Source organism: Bufo bufo, chromosome 1 (assembly GCF_905171765.1).
Source record: "Bufo bufo chromosome 1, aBufBuf1.1, whole genome shotgun sequence".
NCBI lineage: Eukaryota > Metazoa > Chordata > Amphibia > Anura > Bufonidae > Bufo > Bufo bufo.
In genome coordinates this window covers 751,813,157-751,829,864 of record NC_053389.1, presented here as the reverse complement: position 1 = coordinate 751,829,864, position 16,708 = coordinate 751,813,157, and positions in this window count along the sequence as shown.

Genomic DNA, 16,708 nt, shown 5'->3' with positions numbered 1-16,708 from the left:
TGTGAACAGCCTTAATTAATGATAAAAGGCATCTACTGTATTTGCAAAAAAACGCATGAATACACAAAAAAAGCATCGAAAAGGCAATGGAAGCGCAGTGCATTTTCTGAAATGATACAATGATAGGTTGATTAAAAAGAAGAGAACTAAACCATCTGGAAGGATATAGAGGATTCTGTTTAGGATCAACTTTGTAAATGTGAAACGGCAGAGTGTGAGTGGAACGAAGAGTCCAGTCTGGGTCTTGTGAAACCCAATATGATGGCTATATAAGTGGGTAGGACACTCAGATGTATGCAGCCACGGAGGAAGGAGTTAGTCTAAACTCCGAAACGCGTCTGCTGTTTATAGCTACATTTGAAATTTCTGAGACCCACTTGATAAGGATTGATGTTATTATGATAAGATCATCTCATGTTTGAGATTGATGTGAAGCTCTTCACGGACATTGTAACCCTCACGGATATTGTAATCATTGTCCCTGTCACGGATGTAGTAGGGGAGAACACCAAAAGACAACAAGACGGAAGGGAAAAGACACTAGGCCTCACTGCTAGGGGAGGAAAAGGGTCACCACCTATGAAATCCTGCTCCTGGCCCTAACTCCTATCCGTATGGGCACCTCTCGATGGTAGAGATGCCCATACACAGGAACCTAGAAAACCCTGGTGGCCCTCAGATGCCCTAGACCTTAATGACAGGGCAGAGACAACCCGCTCCTTCCCTGGTGAAGGAACCAGCATCTCACTGAGGCCTAGTAAACAACAGAGGGGGGAGAGGTGGAATACAAAACACAAAAAGCGGAACACTTAACTTTTAAGGATGATGGATGATGGATGATCAGGACTTCAACTAGAACCACACTCCAGCTCTTCCAACACAAAATGAAGCTATCCAGAGCAAGGAGTGATGGGTGAAGTCAAACTAAATAGGGGGAGGTAAAAGTCACATGATCCACACCTGAACAGGAGGTGTGGACATACAAGCAACACACAGACAAAGTGAAACTAAAAGATGCTGTCAGATCACTAACGAGCAGATAATCTTTCAGACCTTCTCAAACCTGTCACCGGTGTGGAAAACATTCTTTCACAGCAGAAAAGGCCTGTAATGCCGCATCAGACCAGATAGAAATATCAGCACCCTTCCTAGTCATGTCTATTAAAGGTTTAACCACCGATGAATAGTTCAAGATAAATTTACGGTAGTAGTTGGTAAACCCCAAAAACTGCATAAGCGCTTTCAGATTTCCGGGTCGATCCCAGTCCAACACGCCACGGACCTTCTCGGGATCCATACGAAAACTCTCGGTGATATACTCTCGCATAGCCTTTCTTTCGGGTTCCGAAAGATTATACAACCGAGATTTGGGCAATTTAGCTACGGGAATAAGATTGACGGGACAGTCATACTCCCAGTGCGGAGGCAACTCCTGATTACCACTGTCAGAAAACACATCAGAAAATTCAGAAATGAACAAGGGGACAGTTTTAGTGGTAACCATAGAGAACGATGCATTAAGAAAGTTGTCCATGCAAAAATCACTCCACTCGAGAATCTGTCTCGCTTGCCAATCGATGTTAGGGTTATGTTTGCTTAACCATGGTAAGCCCAACACCAACGGAGCAGGCAGACCCTCCAACACATAAAAGGATATAGATTCCTGATGCAAATCACCCACTCTTAAATGAATGTCATTCACTACCTGCGACAGGCATTTTTGGGCGAGAGGTGCTGAGTCAATTGCAAAGACAGAAATACCGTACTATTCTCTAATGCATTAGTAGTCAACCCGTGAATGCGTACAAACTGTCCATCAATCAAGTTAACTCCTGCCCCACTGTCGATAAAAGCTTTGATTTTCACAGTTTTGGACTCTAGCGCCACCTCGGCTGACAGGAGAAAACGAGTACTACCAGTAAAAGACAAAAGTAGGTTTTCTTGCTGCCCACCCACACTACCAATAGTAATTTGCGGATTAAACTTTTTTTTCCTTTGGTTTACACCTTGATTCTGCAAGTACGGACAAATATTCACAAAATGTCCCTTCTTGCCACAACAAAAGCATACTCCTTTCACATGACCCAAGCTTTTGCCAGTAGTTCCAGGAGTAGCTCCTCCTAATTGCATAGGCTCATCACAAGGCACAACCACCCAAGTCTCTCCACCATAAGTGTCAAAGGAAGCAGTACCCTTATTGGACAGTACGTTCTGAAGGTGAGGACCCCTAGATCTCTCCCTCAGGCGTCTATCAAGACGTACAGCAAGGGACATAGCTGCTTCCAATGACTCAGGATTTTCATGAAAAGCAAATGCGTCCTGCAGTCTCTCAGAGAGACCCTGGCAGAATTGGCTACTGAGAGCAGAATCGTTCCACTCTGTATCCATAGCCCATCTCCTAAATTCAGAGCAAAAGGTCTCCGCAGAACGTTCTCCCTGCCGCAAACCCCGTAACTTGGTCTCGGCCTGAGAGATCCGATCTGGGTCATCATAGATAAGACCCAAGGCTCTAAAGAATTAATCTACCGACCGGAGGGACGGTGATCCGGTCAGCAGAGAAAAAGCCCAAGATTGGGCGTCCTCTTTAAGTAATGAAATAATCATACCCACACGTTGACACTCATCACCAGAAGAGTATGGACGAAGCCTAAAGTATAATTTACATGACTCCCTGAATTGGATGAAATTGTCACTACCCCCGGAAAACCTGTCCGGGAGAGCTACCTTCGGTTCAGGGCAGGCCTGGAACCCACCACCGGAACCAGCAGCCTGTGGGCTCTGAATCTGCAAAACCATCGCACGGAGGTCTGCTACCTCCAAAGTCAGATTCTGCATCTGTTCGACCAGTGCAGTCATAGCATCCATAGCTGCACAGATCAGAACAAAAAATGGCGGTATGGGCTCTGGATAATGTCACGGATGTAGTAGGGGAGAACACCAAAAAACAACAAGACGGAAGGGAAAAGACACTAGGCCTCACCGCTAGGGAAGGAAAAGGGTCACCACCTATGAAACCCTGCTCCTGGCCCTAAATCCTGGCCCCTGCTCCTGGCCCTAAATTTCTAGGTTCCCACAGGAACCTAGAAACCCCTGGTGGCCCTCAGATGCCCTAGACTTAATGACAGGGCAGAGACAACCTGCTCCTTCCCTGGTGAAGGAACCAGCGTCTCACTGAGGCCTAGTAAACAACAGGGGGGGGGGGGGGGGAATACAAAACACAACAAGCGGAACACTTAACTTCTAAGGATGATGGATGATCAGGACTTCAACAAGAACCACACTCCAGCTCTTCCAACACCAAATGAAGCTATCCAGAGCAAGGAGTGATGGGTGAAGTCAAACTAAATAGGGGGAGGTAAAGGTCACATGATCCACACCTGAGCAGGAGGTGTGGACATACAAGCAACACACAGACAAAGTGAAACCAAAAGATGCTGTCATATCACTAATAAGCAGATAATCTTTCAGACCTTCTCAAACCTGTCACCGGTGCGACAGTCCCACAACCCTCCAACTCACTGGAAGACCTGCATGGTCTGGGATCGGTGTGTGGAGACACGTGGGATGCGGACTGCGGAGAGTGAGACTGCAAGCGGAGGTAACTGCTCCTGCACCAGCCACGAGGATGTGGAGACAGAGGTCAATGTACTAATTACCACGTGGGACGCCATGTGGGAGTATTGACACCAGTTAGTGAGTACTCAACATTGATAACTGTGAAGATATCACCTCTATTAAATGCCAAATATCAACACTAATACAGCTGAATGATATTGAAACTATAACTATAAAGTGGACACAGTATATACAGTTACTATTTAATAGCAGTGTATACAAATGTGTCACCATTTACAAGCTTTTACTATCATATCCAAATGTGACATTTATTGGGGCAGATTTATGTAACTGTATGGCTTAGAGCCACATGATATCAGTGGAACGTTCACACATACAGTTTTTACTGTAATATTGCCACTATAAATAACATGATCCTCTTTTATAATTTTTTTAACCATTTATTGCTACGTTTGTCTATTATAAGGCATAATTCTATTTTAAATACGTTCTAGAACTGATTTTCATATATTACCTATTACTTTTTATTTATTTATGTATGTAAATGTGTATTATTAAATATGGATTAAGATAATACTCTCTCTGGGTGGTTACTAGTGTAGAGTGCCTGTCTTAAGTTACACACAATTTACTGATTGCTTTGCCGGGGTGAGTCAAACTGACAAGAGCACCTTGTCCATAGCAACAGGAGAATGAGCCGCCATATTCTCTTGTTAAAGTTACTTTTCTATCTTCTGCAAATCACAAATACAGCAAACTGCCTGTGACATGTAAGAGTCTGCACCAATGGCGTAGCTAGAAATGACTGGGCCCCACAGCAAATTTTTGAATGGGGCTCCATCCCCCAGTAATTTTTTCGCAACCCCTTCCTTTCATGCCGCCCCCATTCCTGTGGCTAGTAAAGATCGCTCTCTCAGACCAGGTCCGACAGCTGTTCCATCCGTTTTCTACAATGTCTATACTGTCACTGTATATAATTTCATTGTGTAATACTGTTGAGGGAGCCCTGACAAAATCCTTTAGTCCTCCTCCTCCTGGATAGGCCCCTTCTGGGTCAGGGCCCCAAAGCAGCCGCTTCCCCTGCTTTCCCTATAGCTACGGCCCTGGTCTGTACATATCCAGAAAAAATCCGGAGCGCATGACAGAGACCCGATGGACCCCATCATAGTCAATGTCATCATGTGAAAGGTCCAGAGCTTCCATTATTTTCTGTGTTTTATATACAGTCCTGATCAAAAGTTTAAGACCACTTGAAAAATGGCAAAAAATCATATTTTACATTGTTGGATCTTAACAAGGTTCCAAGTAGAGCTTCAACATGCAACAAGAAGAAATGGGAGCGAGACAAAACATTTTTTGAGCATTCAATTAATTGAAAATAACGATTAAACTGAAACAGGCTGTTTTTCAGCTGATCAAAATTTAAAAGGCCAAATCTGTGCAAAGATGTGGATTCATTGTAATTTTCTGTCAGGTAGTCACACGTTGTGATGGCAAAGGCAAAAAACTCTCCCTTTTTGAACGTGGTCAGGTTGTTGAACTGCATAAGTAGGGTCTCTCACAGCGCGCCATCGCTGCTGAGGTGGGACGCAGTAAGACAGTCATTTGGAATTTCTTAAATGATCCTGAGGCTTATGGAACAAAAATGTCAAGTGGAAGACCAAAAGAAATTTCATCAGCACTGAGCCGGAGGATCCAATTGGCTGTCCGTCAAGACACTGGACGATCCTCGACCCAAATTAAGGCCCTTACTGGTGCTGACTGCAGCCCCATAACCATCAGACGGCATCTGAGACTGAAGGGCTTCAAAAACAAAAAACGTCTTCAAAGACCTCGTCTCCTTGAATGCCACAGAACTGCTCGTTTGGACTTTGCAAGAGAGCACCAAACATGGGACATTCAAAGGTGGAAGAAAGTTTTATTCTCTGATGAGATTTTTTTTTACCTTGATGGTCCTGATGGTTTCCAACGTTACTGGCATGACAAGCAGATCCCACCTGAGATGTTTTCTACGCGCCACAGTGGAGGTGGCGCCATAATGGTCTGGGGTGCTTTTTCCTTCAGTGGAACAATGGAGCTTCAGGAAGTGCAGGGGCGTCAAACGGCCGCTGGCTATGTCCAGATGTTGCAGAGAGCATTCCTCATGACTGAGGGCCCTCGTCTGTGTGGTAACGACTGGGTTTTTCAACAGGACAACGCTACAGTACACAATGCCCGCAGGACAAGGGACTACTTCCAGGAGAATAACATCACTCTTTTGGCCCATCCTGCGTGTTCCCCTGATCTAAATCCAATTGAGAACCTTTGGGGATGGATGGCAAGGGAAGTTTACGAAAATGGACAACAGTTCCAGACAGTAGATGGCCTTCATGCGGCCATCTTCACCACTTGGAGAAATGTTCCCACTCACCTCATGGAAACGCTTGCATCAAGCATGCCGAAACTAATTTTGGAAGTGATAAACAATAACGGCGGAGCTACTCATTACTGAGTTCATGTTTGGAAGTTGGATTTCTGTTTGGGGGGGGGGGGGGGGTTAGTTTTTTTTTGGAGGTGTGGTCCTAAACTTTTCAGTTTATACGTTGTTTTCATTAAATTGAATGCTCAAAAAATGTTTTGTCTCACTCCCATTTCTTCTTGTTGCATGTTGAAGCTCTACTTGGAACCTTGCTAAGATCCAGCCATGCTAAATATGATTTTTTGCCATTTTTCAAGTGGTCTTAAACTTTTGATCAGGACTGTATATAAAACACAGAAAATAATGGATCAGGACTGTATATATACACACTCACCTAAAGAATTATTAGGAACACCATACTAATAAGGTGTTTGACCCCCTTTTGCCTTCAGAACTGCCTTAATTCTACGTGGCATTGATTCAACAAGGTGCTGATAGCATTCTTTAGAAATGTTGTCCCATATTGATAGGATAGCATCTTGCAGTTGATGGAGATTTGAGGGATGCACATCCAGGGCACGAAGCTCCCGTTCCACCTCATTCCAAAGATGCTCTATTGGGTTGAGATCTGGTGACTGTGGGGGCCATTTTAGTACAGTGAACTCATTGTCATGTTCAAGAAACCAATTTGAAATGAATCGAGCTTTGTGACATGGTGCATTATCCTGCTGGAAGTAGCCATCAGAGGATGGATACATGTTCTCATTCTGTTTACGCCAAATTCGGACTCTACCATTTGAATGTCTCAACAGAAATCAAGACTCATCAGACCAGGCAACATTTTTCCAGTCTTCAACAGTCCAATTTTGGTGAGCTCATGCAAATTGTAGCCTCTTTTTCCTATTTGTAGTGGAGATGAGTGGTACCCGGTGGGGTCTTCTGCTGTTGTAGCCCATCCACCTCAAGGTTGTGCGTGTTGTGGCTTCACAAATGCTTTGCTGCATACCTTGGTTGTAACGAGTGGTTATTTCAGTCAACGTTGCTCTTCTATCAGCTTGAATCAGTCGGCCCATTCTCCTCTGACCTCTAGCATCCACAAGGCATTTTTGCCCACAGGACTGCCGCATACTAGATGTTTTTCCCTTTTCACACCATTCTTTGTAAACCCTAGAAATGGTTGTGCGTGAAAATCCCAGTAACTGAGCAGATTGTGAAATACTCAGACCGGCCTGTCTGGCACCAACAACCATGCCTCGTTTAAAATTGCTTAAATCACCTTTCTTTCCCATTCTGACATTCAGTTTGGAGTTCAGGAGATTGTCTTGACCAGGACCACACCCCTAAATGCATTGAAGCAACTGCCATGTGATTGGTTAACTAGATAATTGCATTAATGAGAAATAGAACAGGTGTTCCTAATAATTCTTTAGGTGAGTGTATATATACAGTACAGACCAAAAGTTTGGACACACCTTCTCATTCAAAGAGTTTTCTTTATTTTCATGACTATGAAGGCATCAAAACTATGAATTAACACATGTGGAATTATATACATAACAAACAAGTGTGAAACAACTGAAAATATGTCATATTCTAGGTTCTTCAAAGTAGCCACCTTTTGCTTTGATTACTGCTTTGCACACTCTTGGCATTCTCTTGATGAGCTTCAAGAGGTAGTCCCTGAAATGGTCTTCCAACAGTCTTGAAGGAGTTCCCAGAGATGCTTAGCACTTGTTGGCCCTTTTGCCTTCACTCTGTGGTCCAGCTCACCCCAAACCATCTCGATTGGGTTCAGGTCCGGTGACTGTGGAGGCCAGGTCATCTGGCGCAGCACCCCATCACTCTCCTTCATGGTCAAATAGCCCTTACTTTCAAAGTTTTCCCAATTTTTCAGCTGACTGACTGATCTTCATTTCTTAAAGTAATGATGGCCACTCGTTTTTCTTTACTAAGGCCTCTTTCACACTTGCGTTGTTGGGATCCGGCATGCACTTCCGTTGCCGGAGGTGCCTGCCGGATCCGGAAAAACGCAAGTGTACTGAAAGCATTTGAAGACGGAACCGTCTTCCAAATGCTTTCAGTGTTACTATGGCACCCAGGACGCTATTAAAGTCCTGGTTGCCATAGTAGGAGCGGGGAGCGGGGGAGCGGTATACTTACAGTCCGTGCGGCTCCCGGGGCGCTCCAGAATGACGTCAGAGCGCCCCATGCGCATGGATGACGTGATCCATGTGATCACATGATCCATGCGCTTGGGGCGCCCTGACGTCACTCTGGAGCGCCCGGGGAGCCGCACGGACGGTAAGTACACTGCTCCCCCGCTCCCCGCTACACTTACCATGGCTGTCAGGACTTTAGCGTCCCGGCAGCCATGGTAACCACTCTGAAAAAGCTAAATGTCGGCTCCGGCAATGCGCCGAAACGACGTTTAGCTTAAGGCCGGATCCGGATCAATGCCTTTCAATGGGCATTAATTCCGGATCCGGCCTTGCGGCAAGTGTTCCGGATTTTTGGCCGGAGCAAAAAGCGCAGCATGCTGCGGTATTTTCTCCGGCCAACAAACGTTCCGTACCGGAACTGAAGACATCCTGATGCATCCTGAACGGATTACTCTCCATTCAGAATGCATTAGGATAATCCTGATCAGGATTCTTCCGGCATAGAGCCCCGACGACGGAACTCTATGCCGGAAGACAATAACGCAGGTGTGAAAGAGCCCTTAGCTGCTTTTTTCTTGCCATAATACAAATTCTAACAGTCTATTCAGTAGGACTATCAGCTGTGTATCAACCTGACTTCTCCTCAAAGCAACTGATGGTCCCAACCCCATTTATAAGGCAAGAAATCCCACTTATTAAACCTGACAGGGCACACCTGTGAAGTGAAAAACATTTCAGGGGACTACCTCTTGAAGCTCATCAAGAGAATGCCAAGAGTGTGCAAAGCAGTAATCAAAGCAAAAGGTGGCTACTTTGAAGAACCTAGAATATGACATATTTTCAGTTGTTTCATACTTGTTTGTTATGTATATAATTCCACCTGTGTTAATTCATAGTTTTGATGCCTTCAGTGTGAATCTACAATTTTCATAGTCATGAAATTAAGAAAACTCTTTGAATGAGAAGGTGTGTCCAAACTTTTGGTCTGTACTGTATATACACTCACCTAAAGAATTATTAGGAACACCTGTTCTATTTCTCATTAATGCAATTATCTAGTCAACCAATCACATGGCAGTTGCTTCAATGCATTTAGGGGTGTGGTCCTGGTCAAGACAATCTCCTGAACTCCAAACTGAATGTCAGAATGGGAAAGAAAGGTGATTTAAGCAATTTTGAGTGTGGCATGGTTGTTGGTGCCAGACGGGCCGGTCTGAATATTTCACAATCTGCTCAGTTACTGGGATTTTCACGCACAACCATTTCTAGGGTTTACAAAGAATGGTGTGAAAAGGGAAAAACATCTAGTATGCGGCAGTCCTGTGGGCAAAAATGCCTTGTGGATGCTAGAGGTCAGAGGAGAATGGGCCGACTAATTCAAGCTGATAGAAGAGCAACGTTGACTGAAATAACCACTCGTTACAACCGAGGTATGCAGCAAAGCATTTTTGAAGCCACAACACGCAGAAACCTTGAGGCGGATGGGCTACAACAGCAGAAGACCACACATCTCCACTACAAATAGGAAAAAGAGGCTACAATTTGCACGAGCTCACCAAAATTGGACTGTTGAAGACTGGAAAAATGTTGCCTGGTCTGATGAGTCTTGATTTCTGTTGAGACATTCAAATGGTAGAGTCCGAATTTGGCGTAAACAGAATGAGAACATGTATCCATCCCCTGATGGCTACTTCCAGTAGGATAATGCACCATGTCACAAAGCTCGAATCATTTCAAATTGGTTTCTTGAACATGACAATGAGTTCACTGTACTAAAATGGCCCCCACAGTCACCAGATGTGGTGGAACGGGAGCTTCGTGCCCTGGATGTGCATCCCTCAAATCTCCATCAACTGCAAGATGCTATCCTATCAATATGGGCCAACATTTCTAAAGAATGCTATCAGCACCTTGTTGAATCAATGCCACGTAGAATTAAGGCAGTTCTGAAGGCAAAAGGGGGTCCAACACCGTATTAGTATGGTGTTCCTAATAATTCTTTAGGTGAGTGTATATATATATATATATATATATATATATATACCCTATATACTAGTAGCTTATGCTGCCTCTCTTTCCTGCTTTCTATTTTGACTTCAGAACAAGGAACATTTTGCTATTTAGACTCCATTTTGGACTTTTTGGCCAGAAGATTATGATATGCTGACATTAAAACCCTGAAGGGACTGTCCAAATCTATTTTACTTTTTTAAATTTTGACACCAGCCTGCTGTACCTGTAGAAAAAAACATACCGTATATACTCGAGTATAAGACGAGTTTTTTGGCACATATTTTTGTGCTCAAAAAGCCTCCTCGTCTTATACTCGAGTCTAGTCTAGCTCCGGTAATACAGGCAGTGCGGGGGGCGGCGCTCACTCACTGACGTCACGCGCATGCGCCGCCTAGTGGGAGAAGGCGCGTGACGTCAGTGAGTGAGCGCCGCTCCCCGCACTGCCTGTATTACCGGAGCAAAGACAAAGTAAGAATACTGCTGTGAGCGTCGGGGAGGGGGATCTGTGGATGGCACTGTAGGGGGATCTGTGGATGGCACTGTAGGGGGATCTGTGGATGGCACTGTAGGGGGATCTGTGGATGGCACTGTAGGGAGATCTGTGGATGGCACTGTAGGGGGATCTGTGGATGGCACTGTAGGGAGATCTGTGGATGGCACTGTAGGGGGATCTGTGGATGGCACTGTAGGGAGATCTGTGGATGGCACTGTAGGGGGATCTGTGGATGGCACTGTAGGGGGATCTGTGGATGGCACTGTAGGGGGATCTGTGGATGGCACTGTAGGGGGATCTGTGGATGGCACTGTAGGGGGATCTGTGGATGGCAGTGTAGGGGGATCTGTGGATTGCAGTGCCATCCACAGATCCCCCTACAGTGCCATCCACAGATACCCCCTCCCCTAAACAGTGCCATCATGGCACTGTTTAGGGGAGGGGGGATCTGTGGATGGCACTGTTTAGGGGGGATCTGTGGATGGCACTGTTTAGGGGGGAGATCTGTGGATGGCTCCCTGTATTTAATGCAGAGTGTGTGTGTATATAATGCACACACTCTGCATTAAATACAGGGAGTCACCCTCTTGCAGATGTGTGTATATAATGTAGAGTGTGTGCATTATATACACATACACTCTGCATTATAGCTGCATTTCCCACCCTAGTCTTATACTCGAGTCAATAATTTTTCCCATTTTTTTGGGGTAAAATTAGGGGCTCGGCTTATACTCGGGTCGGCTTATACTCGAGTATATACGGTACCTGGCGATGGGAAGCTGGTGAGTATATTTTACTTAGGGCGGGTTCGCATTAGCATTCCTAATTCCGTTATAGTGTTACGTTATATCAGAGTTAACAGAATATAGCGGAACTTTAGGATGGAATGCAAAACGGAACCCTTTGAGAGACATTACGTTTTGCTCCATCCTAAAACATCTCTATGGGCACAAATAACAGGATTTTTTTCCCCGCCATGCATAACGGAACCAAATGGCGCCGTTTTTCTTGGGATTGGTGGCAATTTCAGGACTCAAACCCCACCAATGAAAACATTAAATATGTTGCTGTGACACATCAAAAGTTTGAGATGACCATTGATCCAGCATCCAGACTATGGAGTATAGATTGCCACTTTATTGTAAATCCATTAAAACTGGATCATTGAAGTCACACTTACATGTTTCTAACTGTATTCTATGATAAGGGCGCATGGTGTACCAGAAATGAATAAGCATGACTTCTATATAATATTAATGGATTTACAATAAAGTGGGATTTTATATGCCAAGTCTGGATGCTGGGTCAATATTCATCTGTTATGCTGCTTACGATTATTGGAACATGGAGAGATATACTTAAGTCAGTGAGTTTGATATTTTTTCTTCAATTGACTAGATTTATGTGTTCGAGGGGTTATCCAAACTATAAAACATGCCACCCAATACCCGGGCCCCTCATATAGATTATAATTTCCACGCTCTCCGGCACCCGCATTGTTCCTGATCCCCGTACGGCTGCCACTGCATCTCCCCGTCATGTGAATCAAAACATCCGGTGTCGGGGGAGCAGCCAATAGCAGGCCGCAAGGGGGGTGCAGGTGACGTTAGGGAGGCTTGCTCCTTTTGCGACCTGCTATTTGATGCCCCCCCCCCTCCCAGTCGCTGGCTGTCTTGATCCCCGGGATGTGGAGATGCAGCGGCGGCCCTGCGGGGATAAGGAGCGTTGCAGGTGCTGGGGAGCGGGGTAAGTTTAATCTATATGAAGGGCCCGGGTATTGGGGGGCATGTTTTATAGTTTGGATAACCCCTCTAACCTTTCTTTAAAGGGACACTGACAGGCCCAATTAGCATATTTAGGCATATATATGTCAGTACAGGTCTTATAAAGTCTATTAAAATCATCTAAGTATCCCCCCTGTCCACCTTATAAATACCAAAATATTAAGTTTTATAACCTGCTTGTCCGGTCACAAATCTGCCCAAGGGGCGGCGTTTCATCTGAAAATGCGCCCAGCCAGCCGCTCCCAACTGCCGTCTGAAGCCCCGCCCAGCTCATCAATATTCACTTCGCTGGGCGGCGGCTACAACTCTCCCGACTCAAGATTCTGCGCACAGCCCATTCGATCCTCTGGGCACGTCCTCCGTCCAATCTTCAGCGCATGCGCCCGGCCAGGGTCACATCGCGCCTGCGTACAGAGCGCTGCAGCCCCTGCTTTATGCGCATGCGCCGGGCACTTGAGTCGGGAGAGTTGTAGCCGCCGCCCAGCGAAGTGAATATTGATGAGCTGGGCGGGGCTTCAGACGGCAGTTGGGAGCGGCTGGCTGGGCGCATTTTCAGATGAAACGCCGCCCCTTGGGCAGATTGGTGACCGGACAAGCAGGTTATAAAACTTAATATTTCGGTATTTATAAGGTGGACAGGGGGGATACTTAGATGATTTTAATAGACTTTATAAGACCTGTACTGACATATATATGCCTAAATATGCTAATTGGGCCTGTCAGTGTCCCTTTAAAGTGTTATAAATTTGACTGGGGCATGAACTTATTCTACTGGTCCGAAAGACGTAATCCATAAATTGCTGCGGTCTTGTATTGTATCTCAGTGTGCCTCTAATTTTACATAGAAGCCATGTGAATCTGTGAATAAATAAAAAATTGTGGCTGGGCTTCGCGGGCTACTTTTTTAGTGTTAGCCATTTCTTTTCCAACATTCAAGCTTGTCACGACAACACTGGCTCTAGAGTGATAGTCTCGTTCGATGCAGCGAAAGCCTTTGATTCTGTTGAATGGTCCTACCTATGGGCAGTCTTTGATTTTGTACCTACATTAATTTCTTTGGTGCACCTTCTATATCATGCCCCTATGTCCTGTGTCTGTGTTAACAGCTGGTTATCAGACACCTTTAGCTTGCGTTGTGGTACCCATCAAAGGTGTCCCTTATCACTTTTCCTATATGCTATTTCAGTGGAGCCTCTTGAAGAATGCCTGTTTAGAGACCCACACATCCTTGGCTTGTGTAAATGTGGGTTGCAGTAATGTGTGGGTCTCTATGTAGATAATGTGGTCAATACCTGGCCGATCCAGGCCCTTCATTGTAAACAGCTGTCTATAATTCAACACTTCGGCCTTTTTTCTGGTCTCAAGATTAATTGGGATTAAGCCCTTAGATTAATTTCCTAGGACGTTTGAACAACCTACTTTGCCACTGCAATGGTGCAACTCCCTCACATATTTAGGAGTTTGGGTCACTAGCTACATCCCGTATTTTATAACTTTGAATGTCTCTTCACTTTTTGAATATGGCTATTCTGATTTAAGCCTAGAAAATGGTCCGTGTTTAAATTCCCCCAATGCTCTTTCAAAAGTTTAACTTGCCTTTCATGGCCTTCATGTGGCATGAGGGGAGATCCAAACTTTGTTGGCATATAATGCAGAACCCCTCGGACTGGAGAGAGATGGCGGTCCCTGATATTCAACTTTAACACTTTACGGCTCAGGTCTCCCATCTTATCACCTGGGGAGGTTTGGAGCAGCAGGGAGTTATGGCACTGGTGAGTGATGACTTGCATATTTCCATTACTGACCCCAGATACACTGCTTTTCTTAAGGTAAGAGTATCCTCTCTTCCTCTACTACAGCAAGCTAGACAGGTTTGGACCTGGGTCCCATTTATTATGGTGGTCCTTCATTTCATCCCTGTTAGGTTGGTGGTCCATGCCTGCCATGCTCTTCACCATGTCTCCCGGCCACATTCTCTACAGATTTGTGGCCTGCATGCTCCCTTCCAGCCTGCCAGCATCTGTGCTCTTAGGGCAGGTGCTTCTAAATTCTTCCCCAGGCAATGGCTGGGTCCTTGGTTATTTAAGGCACCCTGCCCAGTGACAGGGTGTCTGAGCTTTAAAATTACTGGTGACCAGCAAAGGTGTTAACATCTAGTGTTTCTGCGATTTTCCTGTGTATTGCCTGCATTTATCCTATGTTAGTTCCTCTCTGTGCTCTAGCCCAGTATACACCCTGCCTCCTACACTTCCAGTTTCATTTCTGTTCATGTCTAAATTAACCCTGTCTGTCTACCTTGTTCATGTTCTTGTCAAGTACCCAGCCTGCCTACCCTACCTGTGTCTTCACTATCACCCAGCCTGCTGGTTATTCCTGCATCCACCTTCATGTACACTACCAATGTGCAGTCTGGATCTAGTAATCTGCATTTAAGCCCCATGACCCCAGTGGGTCCGCTGTCGATTACACCAGGACTAACGCAGTAGCGGTCCTGTTGCTTCCCTTCAGCAAAGGTCAGATCCCTGTACATGGTGTAAGAAGGATGATAGGTACGTGTCACTGAGGTTCCTGGCCTCGGTGGAGTAAGAGCCGTTTTTTATGTGTCAGCAGCAGTTGCTATTTGACACCTTAATACTTAGTATGGCTGTATAGCTGATCAGGGACAGCTCTTACTGGGAGTAGTCAAAGTGCTGGGTGGATGACTAGTCCCCATGTTCCAGGCCGGGTTTTGCCAGGCCTAAAAACCAGCCAGCACTGCCAGGTGAGGAGGATTACCTCAGTCTGACAGTGAAGCTCACGAGGTGTGTGTGCTGGAGGGCTGAGACCCGTCTGTAAGGGAAACGGGCCCCCTAACAGCCTGCTATGGACTGCTGGAGGCAGAACTGCCAACAAGGGGATTTTTGCTATGTGGACTTTCCATTGTGTGTGAACTAACACCAAGACTGCAAAGTGACGTTTTGTTTTTGCTTTATGTGTTAATAAATACGGAAGTTTGATTTAAGAACTGGTAATTTGCCTCTGTACTGCGTCCGCACACCCTGTCTACCAGAGCGAATCCCCACAATGGGTTAAAGGGTGAACAACAGGGAAGCGTCAGAATAACGCCATTAGGCTTAGTCCTGGTTAGTTAGCACAGTGAGCCCACACTTAATTCACCATGTAGTATTGCTGATAGCGACACGTTACAGTGTATATATACAGTACAGACCAAAAGTTTGGACACACCTTCTCATTCAAAGAGTTTTCTTTATTTTCATGACTATGAAAATTGTAGATTCACACTGAAGGCATCAAAACTATGAATTAACACATGTGGAATTATATACATAACAAACAAGTGTGAAACAACTGAAAATATATCATATTCTAGGTTCTTCAAAGTAGTCACCTTTTGCTTTGATTACTGCTTTGCACACTCTTGGCATTCTCTTGATGAGCTTCAAGAGGTAGTCCCCTGAAATGGTTTTCACTTCACAGGTGTGCCCTGTCAGGTTTAATAAGTTGGATTTCTTGCCTTATAAATGGGGTTGGGACCATCAGTTGCGTTGAGGAGAAGTCAGGTGGATACACAGCTGATAGTCCTACTGAATAGACTGTTAGAACTGGTATTATGGCAAGAAAAAAGCAGCTAAGTAAAGAAAAACAAGTGGCCATCATTACTTTAAGAAATGAAGGTCAGTCAGTCAGCCGAAAAATTGGGAAAACTTTGAAAGTAAGGGCTATTTGACCATGAAGGAGAGTGATGGGGTGCTGCGCCAGATGACCTGGCCTCCACAGTCACCGGACCTGAACCCAATCGAGATGGTTTGGGGTGAGCTGGACTGCAGAGTGAAGGCAAAAGGGCCAACAAGTGCTAAGCATCTCTGGGAACTCCTTCAAGACTGTTGGAAGACCATTTCAGGGGACTACCTCTTGAAGCTCATCAAGAGAATGCCAAGAGTGTGCAAAGCAGTAATCAAAGCAAAAGGTGGCTACTTTGAAGAACCTAGAATATGACATATTTTCAGTTGTTTCACACTTGTTTGTTATGTATATAATTCCACATGTGTTAATTCATAGTTTTGATGCCTTCATAGTCATGAAAATAAAGAAAACTCTTTGAATGAGAAGGTGTGTCCAAACTTTTGGTCTGTACTGTATATATATATATATATATATATATATATATAAATACCATGCTCTTTTTATACTGATGTGGGCCGGCCAGCTCAGGTCATTGTAACTGTAATAGGTCATTGAAGCCCATTGTGTTTGTGAGTGTGGGTGCTTCTTTGGTACTCTCGGG